We start from the raw sequence: 24507 nt of genomic DNA, 5'->3' as shown, positions 1-24507 counted from the left end.
ACAATGAGCTCACTTGGACTCGGGAAGGGGAACATCACACACTGGGGCCTATCATGGGGAGGGGGGAGGGATTGCATTGGGGAGTTATACCTGATATAAATGATGAATTGATGGGTGCTGACGAGTTGATGGGTGCAGCACACCAACATGGCACATGTATACATATGTAACAAACCTGCACGTTATGCACATGTACCCTAGAACTTAAAGTATAATAAAAAAAAAAAAAAAACTAGCTGGGTGAGTTGGCGGGCGCCTGTAGTTCCAGCTACTCAGGAGGCTGAGGCAGGAGAATGGCGTAAACCCGGGAGGCAGAGCTTGCAGTGAGCTGAGATCCCGCCACTGCACTCCAGCCCAGGCCAAAGAGCGAGACTCTGCCTCAAAAAAAAAAAAAAAAAGGTAAATATGCAAAAGCCACTTTTCCTCAACCAGCTCAATTACATTTCTGAATCTTAAACTGTACTACAGCACAGGCAGAAGCAGGTTGCTGTATCATCTTAAATGTTTCCTCTCCCTTGTAACTCAGTCCCAACAAACATACACAGAAGAACAACTCCGATGAGTAAGCAATATTTACCCTTCAACGCTCCTTCCATAAGTAGAGAGAGGCCTTCTGTTTCTACCCCCCATACTCAAACTACCCAGTTTTTTACCCTTCAAAATTAAGCCAGAATAACCTTTCTAAAGGGCAGAACCAAATTATTTTAAGAGGGATCTGCTTTGAGACCATTTAGTGACTGCCACTGTTTTCACAGAATCTGAGGTCTTCCTCCACATAGCTACCCAAGTCTATTGATGCAGTCCCACCACGCCCACATGGCACTCCTTACTCTACACAGAACAGGTGAGTTAATGTGAATATGTAAGCATACTTAGATGATTTTCTTATTTAAAACACCTTCCCTCTTTTCTGTATGCACAAGTGACCGATCTCGGTGTGCCATCCTCACCTTCTCCCCACAAAATGCTCAGTAATTCTCTATTGCATTTTTGTTCATATGAAGTCTCCCAAGCACAGGGTTCTTGTTAGACCCAATTTTGCACATATGATGCTTATACTAAATAAATATTTGTTTAATAAATGAATCTAAAAGTTAATTGTCAAATATAGATTAGTTGTGATGAGAGGGGAACCAGAGGCCTTTCTTCATCAAATTAATCTTTTCCTACTGAACACACTGAATTTGTTTCTTCAGATTATCATCTTACCTTTTATAACAAATTTAATTTGACTGCCCACTTGAACAACATTTTCCATCCTTGAGACCATGCCATGAGGGACTTCTGAAAGGAATGTTTTCTGGTAGTCCTTCCACACACAGATCGTTCAGGTGTGCCTCAAATTGTTGGTACAGGACAGCCTTGGCTTCAGTGCTCCCCAATTTCTCAACTGAACAAAATTAAAGCAATTCAAGAGACTATATGTTGAAATCAGATTTTAGTACACTACAAAGCAAGGCACATGTCAATTTTTTTTAATTGGAAAGATTGTAGAAATAAACTTACTAAATATTGAAATAGGCAATACAGCAAAGACAAGCAGAAATGATCCATCATTAACAGCCAGAGTTTGGCAGATTTAAGTGTCCTGATCCTTAGATAATCTTAACAGCTCTAAAATCTCAAAACCCTGATCTTTGTTGCTCAGTATCCTCAGGAAGAAAAAAGGCAAAGAAAAGCATGATAGACAATACAGAATACAACCTAACTACAACCTGGAAGCAGCCTGTTGCTACTAACTGCTCCTGGCCCTAATAACCCTACTCCATTGGCTGCTGCACACTGGCACATTTCAGGCTACACTTTCATCTGCACTACAAACATGAGACCAATGTTCTTTACCCCTTCAACCTAGCAAGCATACCATTTTAAAGAAAACATTCCACACTGAATTCATGGAATGTAAAATAATAAAGGTTAGCAAAGGCTGGTTGAGATTAAAAGAGCAATAACAACCAAAGTTAATATATCGTGTTTGTTTAGATCCATATTTAAAGCAATACTTTTCACATAAAGGAGGAAATGAGATACTGTTCAAATAAGAGAGGAAACTTGACTAAAAACCTCATGTAAGCTCATATCAAAAAAATAATCATAAATTTGGTCAGATGTGATAAGACCATAGCTGTGTAAGAAAAGGTTAATGCTGTTTCAGCAAAGTCTCAGAATACAAAATTAATGTACAAAAATCACCAACATTCCTATACACCAACACCAAACAAGCAGAGAGCCAAATCATGAATGAACTTCCATTCCCAATTGCTACAAAGAGAATAAAATACCTAAAAATTCGGCTACTAACAAGGGAATTGAAAAACCTCTTCAAGGAAAACTACAAACTGCTGCTCAAAAAAATCAGAGAGGACACAAACAAATAGAAAAACATGTATGCTCACAGACAGGAAGAATCAATGTCATGAAAATGGCCCCATTGCCCCAAATAATTTACAAATTCAAGGCTATCCCCATTAAACCACCATTGACATTCTTCACAGAATTTGAACACACTATTTTAAAATTCATGAGGTCAAAAAAGAGCCTGAATAGCCAAGACAATCCTAAGCAAAAAGAACAAATGTGGAAGCATATCTGACTTCAAACTATACTACAAGACGACAGTAACCAAAACAACATGGTATTAGTAGAAAAAGGACACACGGAACAATGGAATAGAATAGAGAACTCAAAAAAAAAAAAAAAATACCACACACCTACAACAATCTGACCTTCAATAACTAGCAAAAGCAAGCAATAAGGCAAGAATTCCCTATTTAATAAATGATGCTGGGAGAACTGGCTAGCCATATGCAGAAAACTGAAACTGGACTGCCTCCTTACATTTTATATAAAAATTAACTCAAGACAGATTAAATACTTAAATGCAATACCCAAAAACTATAAAAATCCTAGAAGAAAATCTAGGCAATACCACTGAGGACATATGCATGAACAGAGATTTCATGACAAAAACTCTAAAAGAAATTACACAAAAAGCAAAAATTCACAAATGGGATCTAAATAAACTAAACAGCTGCTGCACAGCAGAAGAAACTATCATCAGAATAAACTACAGAATAAGAGAAAATTTTGCAATTTATCCATTTGAAGAAGTAATATTCCAACCAATGATGTTAGATTTCTGCTGCTTTTTCATTAGATACCCAGATGATATATTATTTCTAGTTAGTTCAACAATATGAGAAAATGAATTAGCTTTTTTATAAAATCATCCTATGTTTCTGGATAAATCTTAAATCTGAAGTTCACTAAAGAATGTACTATTTTATTTTTGTACAGACAGAATCTTGCTCTGTTGCCCAGGCTGGAGTGGAATGGCATAATCTTAGCTCACCGCAGCCTCCAACTCCTGGGCCCAAGCGACTCTTTTGCCTCAGCCTTCTGAATAGCTGAGACTTGCACTACCACACCTAATTTTTGTGGTTTTGTTTTTTTTGTTTTGTTTTGTTTTGTTTTTGTAGAGATGGGGTTTTGTCATGTTGTCCAGGCTGGTCTTTAACTCCTTAACTCCAGCAACCCACATGCCACAGCCTCCCAAAGTGCTGAGATTACAGGCATGAACCACCACACACAACCATAAGGTAACGTTTGAACTCATGTAAAGCAAGGTTAAAAGCCCCACAATGCCAGGATCTGCAACAGTGAGAATTCAGATATAACACAATTGAAAACTCCTCTACAAGAGATTAAACTCGGAGACATCAACTATTTGTCAACAATGTAAAATTGTGTTTCATATGATTAAAATTTTGGACCCCATATATAATCTAAAGGCAGGTTATACAGCTTAAAGGAACATGTAAGCTATAAATTCCATATTAAAGGAATATACATGATACATACCTATAATCCTAGAATTTTGGGAGGTGGAGTTGGGTGGAGTACTTGAGACCAGGAGTTGATTTTTGAAAAAGGTTTTATGGCAATTAAATGGAGAAGGAATGCTCTTTTCGACAGGTGCTGCTGGTACGCCACATGCAAAACAATGACATTAAACCCTTACCTCATGATATGTGCAAAAAATAACTCACAATGGATCATACCCCTAAACATAAAAGCTAAAACTATAAACTTCAAGAAGAAAATCTAAGTCTAAGCCTTTGCGACCTTAGCTTGGACAAAGATTCTCCAGATACAACACCAAGAGCATAGCAACAAAAGGAAAACTTGAAAAACTGAATTCCTCCAAAACAAAACTTTTGAGCTAGAAGGGACACCACCAAGAAAGTGAGACAGCTAGCCACAGACAGAAATACTATGTGCAGAATCTTATTTCTGATAAAAGACTTGTATCCAGAATATATCAAGAACTCTTATAACATATAAAACAAGAAAAAACCCTCAAGTTTTAAAAAGGCTGAAAACTTTTTATACAGACATGTCACCAAAATAAGTAAAATAAAATAAAATCTTCATGCCTTTGGGTTAGGCAATGGTTTCTTAAATATAAAGTCAAAAGCACAAATGCCAAGAGAATAAACTGGTTTCTATCAAAATTAAAAACTTTTCTGCCTCAAAAAGTACTACCAAGCAGAGAAGACAAATTACATATTAAGAATAATGCAATATTGTTAGAATTGGAGAAAATATTTCCAAATCCTACACTACAGCCTGCATGAAAGAGTGACACTGGCTCGCACACAAATTTTTTTTAACAAATTATCAATCAATTAGGGACTTATATCAAGACTATGTAAAAAAATCTTATGACTCAAAATAAAAAGACAAACCCAATTTTAAAATGGAAAAAAGATCTAAATAGATATTTCTCCAAATATGTATTTTATATATAGATGACGAATAAGCACATTGAAAGGTAACACAAAATGGTAATCCCAGCACTTTGGGAAGCATAGGCGGGTGGATTGCTTGAGTCCAAGAGTTTAAGACCAGTCTGGGCACCATGTGGAAACCCCATCTCTACCAAAAAATATTTTAAAATTAGCCAGGTATAATGGTGTACACTTGTAGTCTCAGTTACTCCAGAGCTTAGGCAGGAAGATCACCTGAGCCAGGGAGGTTGAGGATGCACTGAGCTGCACTCCAGCCTGAGTGACACAGCGAGACCCTGTCTCAAAAAAACAAAAAGAATCCAAAAAAAAATCCAAAACAACTAAAAGATAACACAACATTGGTAGTTACTAGAGAAATAAAAACAAAAAAACATACCAAAATGAGATACCATTTCATACCTATTAAGATGGCTAACATCAAGAAGACAGTAAGTTGGCAGCAATGTAAAGAAACTGCAACCTTCATAATGTGCTGATAGAATAGAAAACGGTACAGCTACTCTGGAAAACAGCTGGTCAGTTTCTTAACAGTTCAGTGTAAATTTACCCACTTCTTAGTAATTACTCTCCTAGGTATATATATAAGAGATACTAAGGTATACGTCCAGACAAAAACTTGTTAAAGTACGTTCACTGTAGCATTATTCTTAATAGCAGAAAATGAAAAAAACAGAAATATCTATCAAGTGATGATTGGATAAACAGACAGTATATTCATATAATAGAATATTTAACACTCAGCAATAAAAAGTAACTACTGATACACTCAACAAGCCCAATGAGTGTTAAGTGAATTATGCTCAGTGAAAAAAGCTAATTTCAATAGTAAACACACTATGTATTCCATTTCTATACCATAATTCATGAAATAACAGAGATAGGGATAATGAAAGTATCCTAAAATTAGATTGTGATGTCTGTGAAATCTTTCTAAAAAATTTTAAGACTGTAAACTTACTATCAGTGAATTATATACTTGAAATAGGTGAATTTTATAGTGCATCAATTATACCTCCATAAAGGTGCTAAAAATTAACCTTTTCACTACAATGAGAATAAAACAAAGGTAAACAGAAAAAAAACTGGGTGTGTTTATGTACATACTATTTTCTCTTTCATCCTTACATTGTAAAGAATATGCCAATGATACTGGTTATTTACTTTGAAAAGTCTAAAAAAATTCTGGCTCCAAAGGGTACCACTCTTAATCATTTTTTCTCTTCAAATGAAATGTCTAGACTTCCCTAAATGAAATTGAAATCCTTCTCATCCTCCAAGGGCTCATCTAAATTCCCTCTTCCTCATGAAAATCTTCCTGAACTATAAAGGAATCCAACCTCTAATGAACACCGCAGCACTTTCTCAGAACTATTCTTACAGTAGGGATGTGAGGCTCTTGCCATGGTCATTTTATGAACTTTCCTCTCTTCCATTAGACTCCCAGCACTCTAAAGTCGTAATGCTTATATAGAGTTATGTATCCCCTCCTAACCCAATGCTGTGCCCAATAATGCCTTGCTTATTCAGTGACATTAGGTCAATTAATCCTACTCGTAATGCTGGGAAGTGAGGGCAGATCTATGATCTTACATAGAAAACAACAAATAGTGCTGAAAACAAAAAATAAGTCTCTACTTTTTCAGCTCAACGAACCTTTCTTGGATTATGTAAACATCTAAGCAGCCCATCTGAAAATGTCTTACATCATATTCTCATAGAAAATAAAGGAGACACCACTAACGTGTATTGAAATCTAGCAAAACGGGATTACGAAGCCAGTCAGCTATCAAGGAAGCAAAGCAATCATTAACCTAGATGTTTCTTTGGCCCTAAGAAAGGTCTGCAATAAAACAAAACATAATAAAACTAAACATTAATACACAGAATGATTAACAGCATAAATTTAAATGACTTTTGCTAACCAAGAATTTAACATAAGCTGAATATTTAAATTTATATGACTAAACCATTGATGGGCACAAAGGGAGAAAGCACCTCACCTCTTAATTATAAATGAAATCCCTGCTGTGTTCTCGAAAATCTATTTTAGGGCTGCAAGGTAATAATTCTCAGGATGTTTAAAGGCAACATCTTCTGGAAGCCCCTGTACTACCACAGCTGACTGGTCTCATAGCATCTTCTCACATGGTACAGGTACCACTGTGGATTTTTCTAAACTTTCCCTGGGGGAGGTGAAAGGCAGATAAATGTCATTAAATGATAAGATTAAAAAACAAAATCGGTGCGAGCAAGATGGCCAAATAAGAACAGCTCCAGCCTCCAGCTCCCAGCACGAGAGACACAGAAGACGGGTGATCTCTGCATTTTCAACTGAGGTACCGGGTTCGTCTCACTGGGAAGTGCCGGACAATTGGTGCTGGTCAGCTGGTGCAGCCCAACCAGCAAGAGCTGAAGCAGGGCGAGGAATCGCCTCACCTGGGAAGTGCAATGGGGAAGGGAATCCCTTTAGACACTGAGACACACGACACCTGGAAAATTGGGTAACTCCCACCCTAATACTGAGCTTTACCAAGGGTCTTAGCACACCAGGAGATTATATCCCACACCTGGCCCAGAGGGTCCCATGCCCAGGGAGCCTCCCTCAGTGCTAGCACAGCAGTCTGAGATCTAACTGTAAGGCGGCAGCAAGGCTGGGGGAGGAGTGTCTGCCATTGCTGAGACTTAAGTAGGTAAACAAAGCAGCCAGGAAGCTTGAACTGGGTGGAGCCCACCACAGCTCCAGGAGGTCTGCCTGTCTCTGTAGACTCTACCTCTGGGGACAGGGCATAGCAAAAAAAAAAAAAAAAAAAAAAAAAAAAACAAAAAAAAGCAGCAGAAACCTCTGCAGATGTTAATGACCCTGTCTGACAGCTTTGAAGAGAGCAGTGGATCTCCCAGCATGGAGGTTGAGATCTGAGAACAGACAGTCTGCCTGCTTAAGTGGGTCCCTGACCCCTGAGTAACCTAACCAGGGGACATCCCTGACTAGGTGCAGACCAACACCTCACACCTCACATAGCTGGGTACACCCCTGAGACAAAGCTTCCAGAGCAAGAATCAGACAGCAGCACTCGCTGTTCAGCAATATTCTATCTTCTGCAGCCTCTGCTGCTGATACCCAGGCAAACAGGGTCTGGAGTGGACCTCAAGCAATCTCCAACAGACCTATAGCTGAGGGTCCTGACTGTTAGAAGGAAAACTAACCAACAGAAAGGACACCCACACCAAAACCCCATCAGTATATCACCAGCATCAAAGACCAAAGGCAGATAAAACCACAAAGATGGGGAAAAAGCAGGGCAGAAAGGCTAGAAATTCAAAAAATTCAAAAAATCAGAGTACATCTCCCCCTCCAAAGGAATGCAGCTCATCGCCAGAAACAGATCAAAGCTCGATGGAGAATGACTTTGACAAGTTGAGAGAAGAAGGCTTCAGTTGATCAAACTTCTCAGAGCTAAAGGAGGAACTACATACTCAGCGCAAAGAAACTAAAAATCTTGAAAAAAGAATGGAAGAATGGATAACTAGAATAATCAATGCAGAGAAGGCCATAAACAAGCTGACAGAGATAAAAACCATGACATGAGAAATAGGTAACAAATGCACAAGCTTCAGTAACTGACTAGATCAACTGGAAGAAACAGTATCAATGATTGAAGATCAAATGAATGAAAATGAAACGAGAAGTCTAGAGAGAAAAAAGGAAAAAGAAATGAACAAAGCATCCAAGAAATATGGGATTATGTGAAAAGACCAAATCTACGTCTGATTGGTGTGCCTGAAAGTGAGGGGGAAAACAGAACTAAGTTGGAAAACACTCTTCAGGATACCATCCAGGAGAACTTCCCCAACCTAGTAAGGCAGGCCAACATTCAAATTCAGGAAATACAAAGAACGCCACAAAGACACTCCTTGAGAAGAGCAACACCAAGACACATAATTGTCAGATTCACCAAAGTTAAAATGAAGGAAAAAATGTTAAGGGCAACCAGAGAGAAAGGTCGGGTTACCCACAAAGGGAAGCCCATCGGACTAACAGCAGATCTCTCGGCAGAAACTCTACAAGCCAGAAGAGAATGGGGGCCAATATTCTACATTCTTAAAGAAAAGAATTTTCAAACCAGAATTTCATATCCAGCCAAACTAAGTTTCATCAGTGAAGGAGAAATAAAATCCTTTACAGACAAGCAAATGCTTAGATTTTGTCACCACCAGGCCTGCCCTACAAGAGATCCTGAAGGAAGCACTAAACATGGAAAGGAATAACTGGTATCAGCCATTGCAAAAACATGCCAAAATGTAAAGACCATAGATGCTAGGAAGAAACTGCATCAACTAACAAGCAAAATAACCAGCTAATACCACGATGACAGGATCAAGTTCACACATAACAATATTAACCTTAAATGTAAATGGACTAAATGGTCCAATTAAAAGATACAGACTGGCAAATTGGATAAAGAGTCCAGACCCATCAGTTTGCTGTATTCGGGAGACCCATCTCACATGCAGAGACATACATAGGCTAAAAATAAAGGGATGGAGGAAGATCTACCAAGCAAATGGAGAACAAAAAAAAAGCAGGGGTTGCAATACTAGTCTCTGATAAAACAGACTTTAAACCATCAAAGATCAAAAGAGACAAAGAAGGCCATTACATAATGGTAAAGGGATCAATTCAACAGGAAGAGCTAACTATCCTATATATATATGCGCCCAATACAGGAGCACCCAGATTCATAAAGCAAGTCCTTAGAGACTTACAAAGAGACTTAGACTCCCATACAATAATAATGGGAGACTTCAACACCCCACTATCAACATTAGACAGATCAACGAGACAGAATGTTACCAAGGATATCCAGGAAATGAACTCAACTCTACACCAAGCAGACCTAGTAGATATCTACAGAACTCTCCACCCCAAATAAGCAGAATATACATTCTTCTCAGCACCACATTGCACTTATTCCGAAATTGACCACATAGTTGGAAGTAAAGCACTCCTTAGCAAATGTAAAAGAACAGAAATTATAACAAACTGTCTCTCAGACCACAGGGCAATCAAACTAGAACTCAGGACTAAGAAAAACAATTAAAACTGCTCAACTACATGGAAACTGAACAACCTGCTCCTGAATGACTACTGGGTACATAACGAAATGAAGACAGAAACAAAGATGTTCTCTGAAACCAATGAGAACAAAGATACAACATACCAGAATCTCTGGGACACATTTAAAGCAGTGTGTAGAGGGAAATTTATAGCACTAAATGCCCACAAGAGAAAGCTGGAAAGATCTAAAACTGACACCCTAACATCACAATTAAAAGAACTAGAGAAGCAAGAGCAAGCACATTAAAAAGCTAGCAGAAGGCAAGAAATAACTAAGATCAAGCAGGACTGAAGGAGACAGAGACACAAAAAGCCCTCCAAAAAATCAATGAATCCAGGAGCTGGTTGTTTGAAAAGATCAACAAAATGGATAGATGGCTAGCAAGACTAAGAAAGAAGAAAAGAGAGAAGAATCAAATAGATGCAATAAAAAATGATAAAAGGGATATCACCACCGACCCCACAGAAATACAAACTACCATCAGAGAATACTATAAACACCTCTACGCAAATCATCTAGACAACCTAGAAGAAACGGATAATTTCCTGGTCACTTACACTCTCCCAAGACTAAACCAAAAGAAGTTGAACCCCTGAATAGAGCAATAGCAGGCTCTGAAATTGAGGCAATAATTAATAGTCTACCAACCAAAAACAGTCCAGGACCAGACAGATTCACAGCCGAATTCTACCAGAGGTACAAGGAGGAGTTGATACCATTCCTTCTGAAACTATTTCAATCAATAGAAAAAGAGGGAATCCTCCCTAACTCATTTTATGAGGCCAATATCATCCTGATACCAAAGCCTGGCAGAGACACAACAAAAAAAGAGAATTTTAGACCAATCTCCCTGATGAACATCGATGCAAAAATCCTCAAGAAAATACTGGCAAACCCAATCCAGCAGCACATCAAAAAGCTTATCCACCATGATCAAGTGGGCTTCATCCCTGGGAATGCAAGGCTGGTTCAACACACGCAAATCAATAAATATAATCCAGCATATAAACAGAACCAAAGACAAAAACCACACGATTATCTCAATAGACGCAGAAAAGGCCTTTGACAAAATTCAACTGTCCTTCATGCCAAAAACTCTCAATAAATTCGGTATTGATGGAATGTATCTCAAAATAACAAGAGCTATTTATGACAAACCCACAGCTAATATCATACTGAATGGGCAAAAACTGGAAGCATTCCCTTTGAAAACTGGCACAAGACAGGGATGCCCCTCTCACTACTCCTATTCAACATAGTGTTGGAAGTTCTGGCTAAGACCAATCAGGCAAGAGAAAGAAATCAAGGGTATTCAGTTAGGAAAAGAAGAACTCAAATTGTCCCTGTTTGCAGATGACATGATTCTATATTTAGAAAACCCCATCATCTCAGCCCAAAATCTTCTTAAACTGATAAGCAACTTCAGCAATGTTTCAGGATACAAAATCAATGAGCAAAAATCACAAGCATTCTTATACACCAGTAACAAACAAACAAATCACAAATGAACTTCCATTCACAATTGCTTCAAAGAGAATAAAATACCTAGGAATCCAACTTACAAGGGACGTAAAGGACCTCTTCAAGGAGAACTACAAACCACTGCTCAGTGAAATAAAAGAGGACACAAATAAATGGAAGAACATACCATGCTCATGGATAGGAAGAATCAATATCGTGAAAATGGCCATACTGCCCAAGGTAATCTACTGATTAAATGCCATCCCCATTAAGCTAACAATGACTTTCTTCACAGAATTGGAAGAAACTACTTTAAAGTTCGTATGGAACCAAGAAAGACCCCGCATTGCCAAGACAATCCTAAGTCAAAAGGACAAAGCTGGAGGCATCACGCTACCTGACTTCAAACTGTACTACAAGGCTACAGTAACCAAAACAGCATGGCACTGGTACCAAAACAGAGATATAGACCAATGGAACAGAACAGAGCCCTCAGAAATAATACCACACATCTACAGCCATCTGATCTTTGACAAACCTGACAAAAACAAGAAATGGGGAAAGGATTCCCCATTTAATAAATGGTGCCAGGAAAATTGGCTAGCCATAAGTAGAAAGCTGAAACTGGATCCTTTCCTTACTCCTTACACGAAAATTAATTCAAGATGGATTAGAGACTTAAATGTTAGACCTAAAACCATAAAAACCCTAGAAGAAAACCTAGGTGATACCATTCAGGACATAGGCATGGACAAGAACTTCATGTCTAAAATGCCAAAAGCAATGGCAACGAAAGCCATAATTGACACATGGAATCTAATGAAACTAAAGAGCTTCTGCACAGCAAAAGAAACTACCATCAGAGTGAACAGGCAACCTACAGAATGGGAGAAAATTTTTGCAATCTACTCATCTGACAAAGGGCTAGTATCCAGAACCTACAAAGAACTCAAACAAATTTATGAGAAAAAAACAAACAACCCCATCAAAGAGTGGGCAAAGGATATGAATAGACATTTCTCAAAAGAAGACATTCATACAGCCAACAGGCACATGAAAAAATGCTCGTCATCACTGGCCATCAGAGAAACGCAAATCAAAACCACAATGAGATACCATCTCACACCAGTTAGAATGGCAATCATTAAACAGTCAGGAAACAACAAGTGCTGGAGAGGATGTGGAGAAATAGAAACACTTTTACACTGTTGGTGGGATTGTAAACTGGTTCAACCATTGTGGAAAACACTATGGCGATTCCTCAAGGATCTAGAACTAGAAATACCATTTGATCCAGCCATCCCATTACTGGGTATTACCCAAAGGATTATAATTCATGCTGCTATAAAGACACATACACCCGTATGTTTATTGCGGCACTATTCACAATAGCAAAGACTTGGAATCAACCCAAATGTCCATCAGTGACAGACTGGATTAAGAAAATGTGGCACATATACACCATGGAATACTATGCAGCCATAAAAAAGGATGAGTTCGTGTCCTTTGTAGGGACATGGATGCAGCTGGAAACCATCATTTTCAGCAAACTATCGCAAGAACAGAAAACCAAACACCGCATGTTCTCACTCATGGGTGGGAACTGAACAATGAGATCACTCGGTCTCTGGAAGGGGAACATCACACACCGGGGCCTATCATGGGGGGTGGGGGAAGGGATTGCTTTGGGAGTTATAGCTGATGTAAATGATGAATTGATGGGTGCTGACGAGTTGATGGGTGCAGCACACCAACATGGCACAAGTATACATATGTAACAAACCTGCACGTTGTGCACATGTACCCTAGAACTTAAAGTATAATAAAAAACACAGAAAAAACAAAATCATTACTGATTGTGGTTTAATAAAGGCATACATAATCTGTTGTAATGTGTGATTTTAAAATTAGCTAATACGACAGCACCCTATACCCATGTAAGAAGTTCTAAACCTAACACCAATCCAAAGGGCCAAAATGAAAAGTATGTTAAATATTTGACATCAAAAACTACACAAAAGGAGAGAGCAATGCTGATTTCTTGCACTATTGTCTTTCTTTAAGATCGTCCTACCCTGGCATATTTCTTCTTGGGTTCCTTCAAAATGCAAGTGGAAAGTAAGGTTATTCCTCATTCATTCAGTTTGTGAAAATGTGTGTTACATGACTGTTAAATCAATGGCATACCACAATTACATCATGTATCTTTTAGAAAATTTAAGTATATTGCTCTTACCATAGAAAAAGCAGAAAAAGTCCTCAACTGTTTTTCTGAGGGTTGCCATTTCTACAGCATGTACACCATCTGATACACCTGGATTGCAGACTTCATTTTACACATCTTTGCAACCTTTTCTTCTTCTTCAACGCCTGTAAAAAATAATAAAAAGATGCATAGCCATTATCTATTATCTTTTTACTTGGCTTTTAGTCAAAATAATTTTTCCTGTATTCTAAATGTGTGATTTGTTATACAAACAAGTAATACATCAAGTGAGGTGGCTCACACCTATAATTCCACAACTTTGGGAGGCTGGGGCAGAATTGTCTGAGCCCAGGAGTTAAAGACCAGCTTAAGCAACATATGAAAAACTCATCCCTACAAAAAAGATAAATAAAATTAGTTAGGTATGGCAGTGCACATCTGTAGTCCTAGCTACTCTGGAAGCTGAGGCAAGAGGACTCCTTGTGTCCAAGAGTTTAAAGTTATAATGAGCTATAATTGCACCAGTACACTCCAGCTGGGGTCGCAGAAAGAGACCCTGTTTAAAAAAAAGGGGGGGGGAAGATTTTACAGAGTGCTTTTAAAATAAAAACCTAAAATAAGAGCAATTTATTGGCTACAAATTTAAACACGGGAAGATTATCATCAGAAAACAAATTCTAGGCTTACAAAGTCCAGCACGATAGCCACTAAACACATGTGACACTTGGAATGTGACCAGTCCAAACTCAGATGTTCTGTAAGTGTACAATACACACTGACTTTTGAAAACTTGATACAAAAAAGTATTCTAAATATCTCAATAATTTCCATTTTGATTACATGTTGAAATATTTTAGATATATTAAGTTAAAGTTACCACTAAAATGATTTTCACAAGTTTCTCTGTATTCTTCTCTAATGTCATAACTAGAAAGTTTAAATCACGTGAATGACTCACATTATATCTAGTTCTATTCAACAGCACTTCTCTAAATCCCAGAAAAGAGCTTAGAATTCTCCTGAAGAATTTCTACAACTGCCTCATGAACCTATGGATTATGTTTCAGAAAACACTATTGCAAAAAATTAAGAGGTATTTGAGAATTAGGTTAGAAAAACCATTCTTCATGGTATCAAATTATTATCAATGTAAACAAAGTACACATACCGATGGGCAAGGACTACAACTCACAACTGAGGACAACTCCCCTAATACTTAGTTATAATCACCGGAGAACCACGTAAGCCAGGCAGCACAGGATGAGGAGAATAAACATAGCTACTGACAGGGTTATGGTATCTGTAGGACAGAGGGCAGCTGATACATACACAATCAAAACAGCATTATTAGTATAAAGAAACATACACTAATAATCAAGGCCTTAACATTTCTCAAAATTACACTATTGACAAAATTTTAAAAATAGGTTACTACCATAAAAGCTTGGAAGATTATAACACAGGAGGTTGGGGGAGGGATACAGTGGCAGAGGATAGTTTTTTAAAGAAGTTAAAATTCTAGTGGGAATTAAAATTAGTGAATTAACAAAACTTTTTATTCACTGGTAATCTCAATTTATTATGAACTGAATCTAATCTGACAACAGAAATTCAAGTTTATACCTTAGTGGCATATATGCATCTGTAGAAGATATTGTAGGTTCAATTCCAGACCACCACAATCATGCAAGTATAAAGTGAAGTCACATAAATTTGTTGGTTTCCCAATGCATTTAAAAGTTACATTGAATCTTTCTTTCATGAAAGATCTCTCAGTGGTGTCATGCTATTGAATAGCATTTTACACACAGTGGAACTTCTTTCCAAATTGGAGTCAGTTCTCTGAAAGCCTGCCATTGCTTTATGAAGTTTACACAATATTCGAAATCTTCTGTTGTCGTTTCAACAATATTTACAGCATCTTCACCAGGAATAGATTTCATTTCAGAGATCCCTTTCTTTGCTCATCATAAGAAGCAACTCCTTATCTGTTCACATTTGATGATAAAATGGAAGCAGTGTAGTCGCATCTGAAGGTTCCACTTCTAATTGTAGTTCGCTTGCTATTTCCACCACATCGGCAGTTTCTTTCTCCACTGAAATCTTGAATCCCTTAAAGTTATCCATGAGGGATGGAATCAACTTCTTCCACATTCCTGTTATATTTTGGTCTATTCCCATGAATCACAAATGTTCCTAATGGCACCGAAAACAGTGAATCCTTTCCAGAAGATTTTTAATTTACTTTGCCCAGATTCATCAGAGGAATCACCATGTGTGGCAGATACAGCCTTACGAAGTGTATTCCTTAAAGAATAAAACTTGAAGGCTGAGTGCAGTGGCTCACACCTGTAATCTCAAACTGAAGAAGGACAAGGTGGGCGGCTCACTTGAGCCCAGAAGTTTGAGACCAGCCTAGGCAACATGGAAACGAAACACCTCTACAAAAAAATAACAAAAATTAGCTGGGCAGGCTGGTGCATCACCTGTGGTCCCAGCTATTCAGCAGGCTGAAGTGGGAGGACCACCTGAGCCTGAAGAGATTGAGGCTTCCGTGAATTGTGATTTGCCACTGCACTCCAGTCTGAGTGACAGTGAGATGATCTTCTCAAAAAACAAAAAGATAGTAATAATCCTAAGGCTTGAAAGTTGAAATTACTCCTAGATCTATGGGCTGCATAATGGATGCTACATTAGCAGGCATGAAAAGGACATTCATCTCCTTGTATACCTCCATCAGGGCTCTCAGAGTGACTGGGTGCAGTGCCGATGAGCAGTAATATTTTGAAAGGAATTTTTTTTCCTGGGCAGTAGGTCTCAAAAGTAGGCTTAAAATATTCAGTGAACAATGCTATAAAGAGATGTGCTGTCATCCAGGCTTTATTGTTCCACTGACAGAGCACATGCAGAGCAGACTTACCATAGCTCTTAAGGGCCCTAGAATTTTTGGAATGATAAATGAGCACTGGCTTCAACTAAAGTCACTAGCTGCACTAGCCCCTAACAAGAGTCTCAGTCTGTCCTTTGAAGCTTTGAAGCCAGCAATGGAATTCTCTCTAGCTAGCAAAATCTTAGATGGCATCTTCCAATATAAGGCTATTTTGTCTACATTAAAAATTTGTTTCTTAAGCGTAGCCATCTCCATGAATTATCTCAGCAAGATATTCTGGAGAACTCGTGGTTTCTACATCAAGCACTTGAGGCTTCACCTTGCACTTTTACATTATAGAGACTGTGTCTTTCTTCAAAATTCACGAACCAACCTCTGCTAGCTTCCAGCTTTTCTCTTGCAGCTTACTCACCTCTCCCAGCCATCACAGAATTAACGGGAGTTAAGGCCTTGATCTGGATTAAGCTTTGACTTTCAGGAATATTGTGGCTGGTCTGATCTTCTATCCAGACCACCCAAAGTTTCTCCATATCAGCAATAAGGCTGTTTTGCTTTTTTATCATTTGTGTGTTCACTGGAGCAGCACTTCTCATCTCTTTTGATAATTTCTCCTGTGCACCCACCACCTGGCAAACTGGCCTAGCTTTCAACCTTTCTCAGCTGCCACCATGTCTTCCTCACTAAGCTTCATCATTTTTAGCTTTCGATTTAAAGTGAGCAGCCTGCAACTATTCTTTTACTTGAACACTTAGAGGCCACTTGAGGGCTACTAACTGGCCTCATTTCAATATTGTGCCTCAGGGACTAGGGAGGCCTTAGGAGAGAAAATGATGGGAACACACAACATTCAACAATTAGGTTTGCCATCTCATATGGGTGCGTTCATGGAGTCCCAAAACAATTACAACAGTAACATCAAAGCTCACTGATCTCAGCTCACCACAGTACATATAACAATCATGAAAAAGTTTGAAATATTGGAAAGAGTTACCAAATGTGACACAGAGAACCAAAGCAAGCACACACTGTTGAAAAAATGGCACAACAGACTTGATTGACACAACGTTGCCACAAATCTTCAATTTGTAAAAACTGCAGTATCTGCAGGGCTCAAAAAATGAGGTATGCCTGTATGTATTCTGTGCCTATAGGCACCCTACCTTTCTGTTTCCTTTCCATGTTTTTAAGAAAATGCTGTACCACTCAGTTAACATGAAACTTTATCGATAGTGTTCAGTTACACGAAGATAGGAAAACTGTCACACTGTGAAAGGTCGTAAGTACTAACACCCTATGGTGAATTTTAAGACCATGTTCCAATGTCAAATAAGCTCAACCGTTCTCTAAATGAGGATTACAAAACCCACTGAAGATTCTGATAAGGTGATTCCACTGAGTGAGTTGAGGAGAACTGTTTAATTTTGCATCTTCCTTAAACAAAATCATTTGCAAAGTGAATTTCTTGTTTTCAATACACCAAATATTTACTTAGAAAAGAACTCATTATCTGAGTAAGAACTTTTAATCTATTCAAAATTTCTCTACTTTCTTCCTTCTCTCTAATGTGTCTCATTAATCCAGAGTAAAACCAAGAAAGAAACCCCATACAATTAACACTTTCCATTTTTCTTAACTCTTCAGTATTTACCCCGCCATGTTACCACTACTGTGATTCCTTTTGAGTATTTTGAAATGTCTCCATGAACATTTCAGAAGGTCCTTTACAGTTCAGTCTGGGCACGGTGGCTCACACCCATAATCCCAACACTTTGGGAGAGCAAGGTGGGTGGATCATTTGAGGTCAGGAAGTCTGAGACCAGCCTGACCAACATGGTAAAACACCGTCCCTAGTAATAATACAAAAAAATTAGCTGGGTATGGTGGTACACGCCTGTAATCCCAGCTACTCAGAAGGCTGAGGCAGGAGAACTGCTTGAACTCAGGAAGCAGAGGTTGCAGTGAGCCAAGACCATGCTACTGCACTCCAGCCTAGGCAACAGAGTGAGACTCTGTCTCAAAAAAAAAAAAAGGAAGGAAGGAAGGGAGGGAGGGAGGGAGGGAGGAAATCTTTTATAGTTTAAACCTCATTCTGCTTTAGAAGAAAATGACATATATATAAAGATTTAGGTTTAGAATTAATACAATAAAAAATGATAAAAATACAATGCTGGCCTAGCACAGTGACTCATGTCTGTAATCCCAGCACTCTGGGAGGCTGAGGGGGGCAAATCAGAAGGTCAAGAGATTGAGACCATCCTGGCCAACATGGTGAAACCCCAACTCTAGTAAATTACAAAAAATTAGCCGGGTGTGTGGCGTGTGCCTGTAGTCCCAGCTACTCAGGAGGCTGAGGCAGGGGAATCTCTCAAACACAGGAGGTGGAGGCTGCAATGAGCCAAGATCATGCCACTGCACTCCAGCCTGGCGACAGAGCAAGACTCTGTCAAAAAAAAAAAAAAATGCTTACAATATTTTATGAAATCTATTTAAATATCCTTTGTGGTACTGAAAAAACTATGTCCTCCATCCTTCAGTTCTGAAGGCAAACACATCTGTTTTGTAAACTGTGATGCAGGTCACTTCGGCCTTAAACTTAATAAGTGCTTTAAACAATACAAACAGCAAACATGTTAAAGGCAGACATTTAAAAACACCATTTGTGCTAGATGAATTAAAAAATCTAACACAAATCTAACAGCATTTTTAAAGGTACTATTCTTCCTAAATAGATTTTTGTCTGATTTTAAACAAAAGACAACATAGAATTTAAAAGAAAAAAATGCAGAAATCCCTTTTAATCTATTATAGGTCAGATTCTCCAAGAAATAGACACAGATTTTACACACGCTTGCTGGGGAGCACTGTCAGTAACAGCACCCTGGAGGTGGGAGGCAGGCAGGAATGAACAGGGGAAGCACTGAACAGGGATGCAGCTGCACCAAGAGCTCAGAAGCCAATGTGGCCCTCCTCGGGGCAAGGGTGGGCAAGGTGACTCAAACACAGCAGCTGGGGAAATTAGTGCCATCAGTATTCAAAGAAGGGTTTGGAACTCACGTTACAGCATTCACTACGTAATTCCTTCCTCCAGAAGTACTCCCACATCTACACATAGCCAGAATCACATTTAGGTGAGTACTTACTGACTTTTACTAAGTATATTTCTAGGATTAAATATTCTTTAAAAATGTTATAGAGTATATAGTATTCCATTGTATGTATATACCATAATTCATTTAGTGCTAACATTATTTCAAAGGTCAGTGATTCCAATTTTCCCTCTTAAAAAGAACACTACTGTAATAAACTGGGAACAAAATATGTACATCTTGAATGACTTTCTCAAAAGAATCAGAGACACGAGAGTCCAAAAGAAAAAAAAAACATTGAGAGTAAATAATCCATATACTCAAAATTTACTAAAATTTGCTTCCTAATAAGGTTCATAATATCCTAGCAAATGCTACCATGCAACTTTTCCAGAAACCTTGAAAAGGGGTATCTTACTATCATAAACATACTCCACTGAGTGGTGTTGAAATTAAAGAGCACTGTAGCATAATTTTCTGAAAATCATCATATCCTTTGCCTGTTTTTCAAATGTGTTAGTGTATTTTCCTACTGATCCATACAAGTACATCACTTATTTTAGGCATAGAAAAGCCATTTATGGAATTAAATAATTACATAATAATTATACATATTTTGATTTAGTTTTAAAATGTGTCTTAGTATAACTATTTTTGCTCATCTAGAATTTAACTCATCACATGATGAGGACTATGCATTGAAGTTTTTTTATTTTTTACCAAATATCCTATTTTCTCAGTATCATTTGTTGAAAACTATAAGCTTCCCACTATTTGTTTTTGATTTGTGCACTAATCACCCTCTAATTTCTTAAATGGAAATTATTTTTGCATAATATTGCTTTAAAATTTTATCTTCAGTAACTAATTTAGCAGCTACAAGGTGATCAGAAATCTTTTGAACTATAATAAAGCTATGCTAGAGAACTTGTGGCCTAGAAGTGAGCCAACAGCACCCCAGCGTGAAGACTGATAGGGCACGGTAATTTCCTTCCATTGCACTTACATGAAAATGTGCTGTGGCTGCTCTCCTGTAAGGAACTATTATTACTTACCTTGTGGTAAGTGAGGGTGCATTCTCGCTTCACTATCCACACTTAAACAATCCTGTCAGCAAAGGCAGTTTATGAAAGAGCAAATCAAGATTCATGTACTATCCACGGATAAGATAAAAGAAGTCTACTAGCCAAGGAAGAGATGAAGTCAGCCTAGGTCTGTTTAGCATTCTGACAAGCCAGTCAAGAACTCAATAGTTTCTATACCTTTAATTATACTGTGTAATATACAAATAGGAATAGGAGGAGAAATGGTCTTATTAATGCTGGGGAGGAAGAGATAAAGCCTGAGAATAGTGAAATGCCTATGCTAAAGATAAAGGGACTATAAAGAAATTGTAAGGACGTAAATGACCCTATGGTACTCTATGCAGAAATTTGTATTTTAAAAAATTATTTTATTATCAACAACAGAACAGCATTTCATCTCTAAATTTTTATTTAACATTAACAGTCACAAATTTCAGCTGGTTTTATGATCAGAAGGCAGAAACAAGTCACATTAATAAAATAACAGCATATAACCACTAACCATTCTAAAATATCTTTAAGGGGATAATTTTATCAAGTTTTTAAAACAATTTTTAATGCAAATTTTAATTATGCAAAAATAATTTCCACTTAAGGAAACAAAACAGGTGGCCAAGCACAGTGGCTCAAGCCTATAATCCCAGCACTTTGGGAGGCTGAAGCAGGAAGATCACTTGAACCCAAGAGGTCAAGGCTGCACTGAGATACGACCATGCCACTGCCCTCCATTCTAAAAGAAAGAGTCAGATCGTGTCTCAAAAAAAAAAAAAAAAAAAAAAGCATCCACAAACTATGTCACACAGAGCTCTGTGAGGTTAAGCACTATCTAATACCTTCCAACCACTTAAGAGGAAGAAAATGCATAGCTCCTCCTCCTTAAAATATTTACATTTAATGTGTCAGAAAATACCTAAGGCCATGCATGGTGGCTCATATCTGTAATCCCAACACTTTGGGAAGCCAAGGCAGAAAGACTGCTTGAGCCCAGGAGTTTGAAACAAGCCTGGGCAACATAAGGAAACCCTATCTATATAAAAAAGCTTAAAAATTAGCTAGGCCAGGAACAGTGGCTCATGCCTGTAATCTCAGGATTTTGAAAGGCTGAGGCAGAATCGCTTGAACTCAAGAGTTAGAGACCAGCCTGGGCAACATAGTAAGAGCTCATCTCTACTAAAACTCAAAAAAAGTAGCCAGATGTGGTAGCACATGCCTGCAGTCCCAGCTACTCAGAAGCTGAGGTGGGAAGAACACGAACCCAGGATGTCCAGGCTGCAGCAAGTCATGATTACACCACTGCATTCCCATCTGGACAACAGAGTAAGACCCCAACTCAAAAAAAAAAAGTAAAAGAAAAATAGAAAATACCTTAGCCTGATACTTTTTAAAATAAATACTATTTCCAGCTACCTACCTATAAAAATATGATAAACTGTTAACTACTATGATAGCAACACAAAAATAAAAACTATATAATCAGCCCTCAATATTTCATTGTAATTATGCATATGATGGGCTTTTTTTTGAAGGAAAGATTGACAAGGTGTGGTGGCTCTCACCTGTAATCCCAGCACTTTGGGAGGCCAAGGTAGACAGATCACTTGAGTTCAGGAGTTCGAGACCAGCCTGGCCAACACTGTGAAACCCCATTTCTACCAAAAAAAAAAAAAAATTAGCCAGGTGTGTTGGCACATGTCTGCAGTCCCAGCTACTAGGGAGGCTGAGTCAGAAGAATCACTTAAGCCTGGGAGGTGGAGGTTGCAGTGAGCTGAGATCGTACCACTGCACTCTAGCCTGGGTGACACGGTGAGGCTCCGTCTTAAACAAACAGACAAAAAAAAAGTAAACAGCTAACACTAAACAATTTGGAAACAGGTGGTTAATGCAATAGTGAATGTGTAAGCAGAAGAAAACATACATATAAAAGAGTAAAGATGCCCTGATGGCCTCAAATTCTGGGAATCTTCTACATATAGATACAATAAAACTCCAGCATCATTCTCTAGTATACAAACTCATTCCGAATAACCAAAAATATTATACATAATTTCAAAGTTAACAGTTGCAAAACAAATGATTACCTAAAATAATCATAGAAAAATATTTGAGACTAAATGTAAAAATTAAATAACCTGGGCCAGCTGTGGTGGCTCACACCTGTAATCCCAGCACTTTGAGAGCCTGAGGTGGGCGGATCACTAGGTCAGGAGATGGAGGTCCTCATGGCCAACATGGTGAAGTCCCTGTCTCTACTAAAAATACAAAAATTAGCTGGGTGTGGTGGTATGTGCCTGTAATCCCAGCTACTTGGGAGGCTGAGGCAGGGGAATTGCTTGAACCAGGGAGTTGGAGGTTGCCGTGAGCCAAGATCGCGTCACTGCACTCTAGCCTGGCAACAGAGCGAGACTCCATCTCTAAATAAATAAATAAAATAAAAACTAAAAATTTTGAAGTATGGTAATAAAATGTGATTTGAAAGGCTTAAATCTGTAACTACTATTCAAAAAAAAAACTATTCCTTAAAACTAAAAAAACGTAAAATTATATACTCTACAAAAACAAATCAACTTTATCTACAGCCCAGTCCTACCCAACTATGGAATGTCAGAATAGAAGGTCTCACCATGGACTCAAGAGCTGACATGAGGAATGTCACCACCATCCTGCTCTTTGAAGACTTCTCACCTTCAACAGGCAGGGTGGACATTGCTACTTGGGCCATGATCTTTGTGCAAGGGAAATAATCAGAAAGTGAGTGGTAGAAATCTGGTGTCCTACACCCACATTCAAGGCTTCGAGGGTCTCCCATGGGCTGCCAAATTTACAGTTTTCTTGCCTAAGAGAAAAAATAAGGCTCAGAAATTATGTACTTGATTTGCCCAAAACTCTCACCAGCTAGAGAATCCATCCCCTAACTTTCTATCTAGTGTTATTTCAATAAAATTACATCAACATTACACCCAAAATAAATCCAGATGGCTGAGTCAATCAGTGAAATTTCTCCCAAGGAGGAGGAGGAGGAGAGGTGCTTTACAACCCAGTGATGGGCTACCACAGCTCAACACAGGACAGAGCTGCCAAGCTCCTTTTCTCCCCTGAACATCCTGACACAGCAAAGAGTGGGTGTAGTGGACTGAGGCTGGGTGGAGATAAGTTCTTCTTTTTACTAAAAAAAAAATAGATCACAGGCATCAAGTAACATGTGAGATTCTTTATAATACAGCATATTGTTCTCTTTGAAAAAAACCTGTAACATTTTGTTAACAGCGAAGACCCTCAAATGAATTTCAAACACTATAAATATATAACACATAAACAGAAAATATTAACTGTCAGCAAGGATATCAAAAACCTGGAACCTTTATGCATTGCTTTTTGGAATGTAAAATGGTGCAGCCCCTGTGGAAAATGGTTTGGCAGTTCCTTAAAATATAAGCATAGAATTATCATATGATCCAACAACTCCCTTTCAGTGTATATACTCAAAAGAACTGAGAGCAAGGACTCAAACAAGTATTTGTACACTTGTGTTCACAGCAACATTATTCACAATGGCGAAAAAGGTACAACCAACCCTAATGCCCATAAATAGGGGAATGGATAAGCAAAATGTGATATACACATACACAGAATATTATTCAGCTATATAAAGAAAAAACAATTCTGGCCACCAGGTTCGGTGGCTTACACCTTTAATCCTAGCACCTTGGGAGGCCGAGGCAGGCAGATACGTGAGCCCACGAGTTCGAGACCAGCCTAGGCAACATAGCAAAACTTCATCTCTGTAAATCTTTTAAAAAAAATAAAATTCTGATAATGCTATAGATGAATCTTGATAGCACTATGCAATCTAT

General features: G+C 38.3%; 1 pseudogene; it reads right to left on the bottom strand.

The window, feature by feature from the left end:
• Window positions 1–6617: 6617 nt before the first annotated feature.
• LOC111536025 lies at window positions 6618–23462 on the bottom strand (annotated as a pseudogene).
• Window positions 23463–24507: the final 1045 nt, after the last annotated feature.

This window comes from Piliocolobus tephrosceles, chromosome 9 (assembly GCF_002776525.5).
Source record: "Piliocolobus tephrosceles isolate RC106 chromosome 9, ASM277652v3, whole genome shotgun sequence".
NCBI lineage: Eukaryota > Metazoa > Chordata > Mammalia > Primates > Cercopithecidae > Piliocolobus > Piliocolobus tephrosceles.
This window is presented reverse-complemented; position numbering and strand designations above follow the sequence as displayed.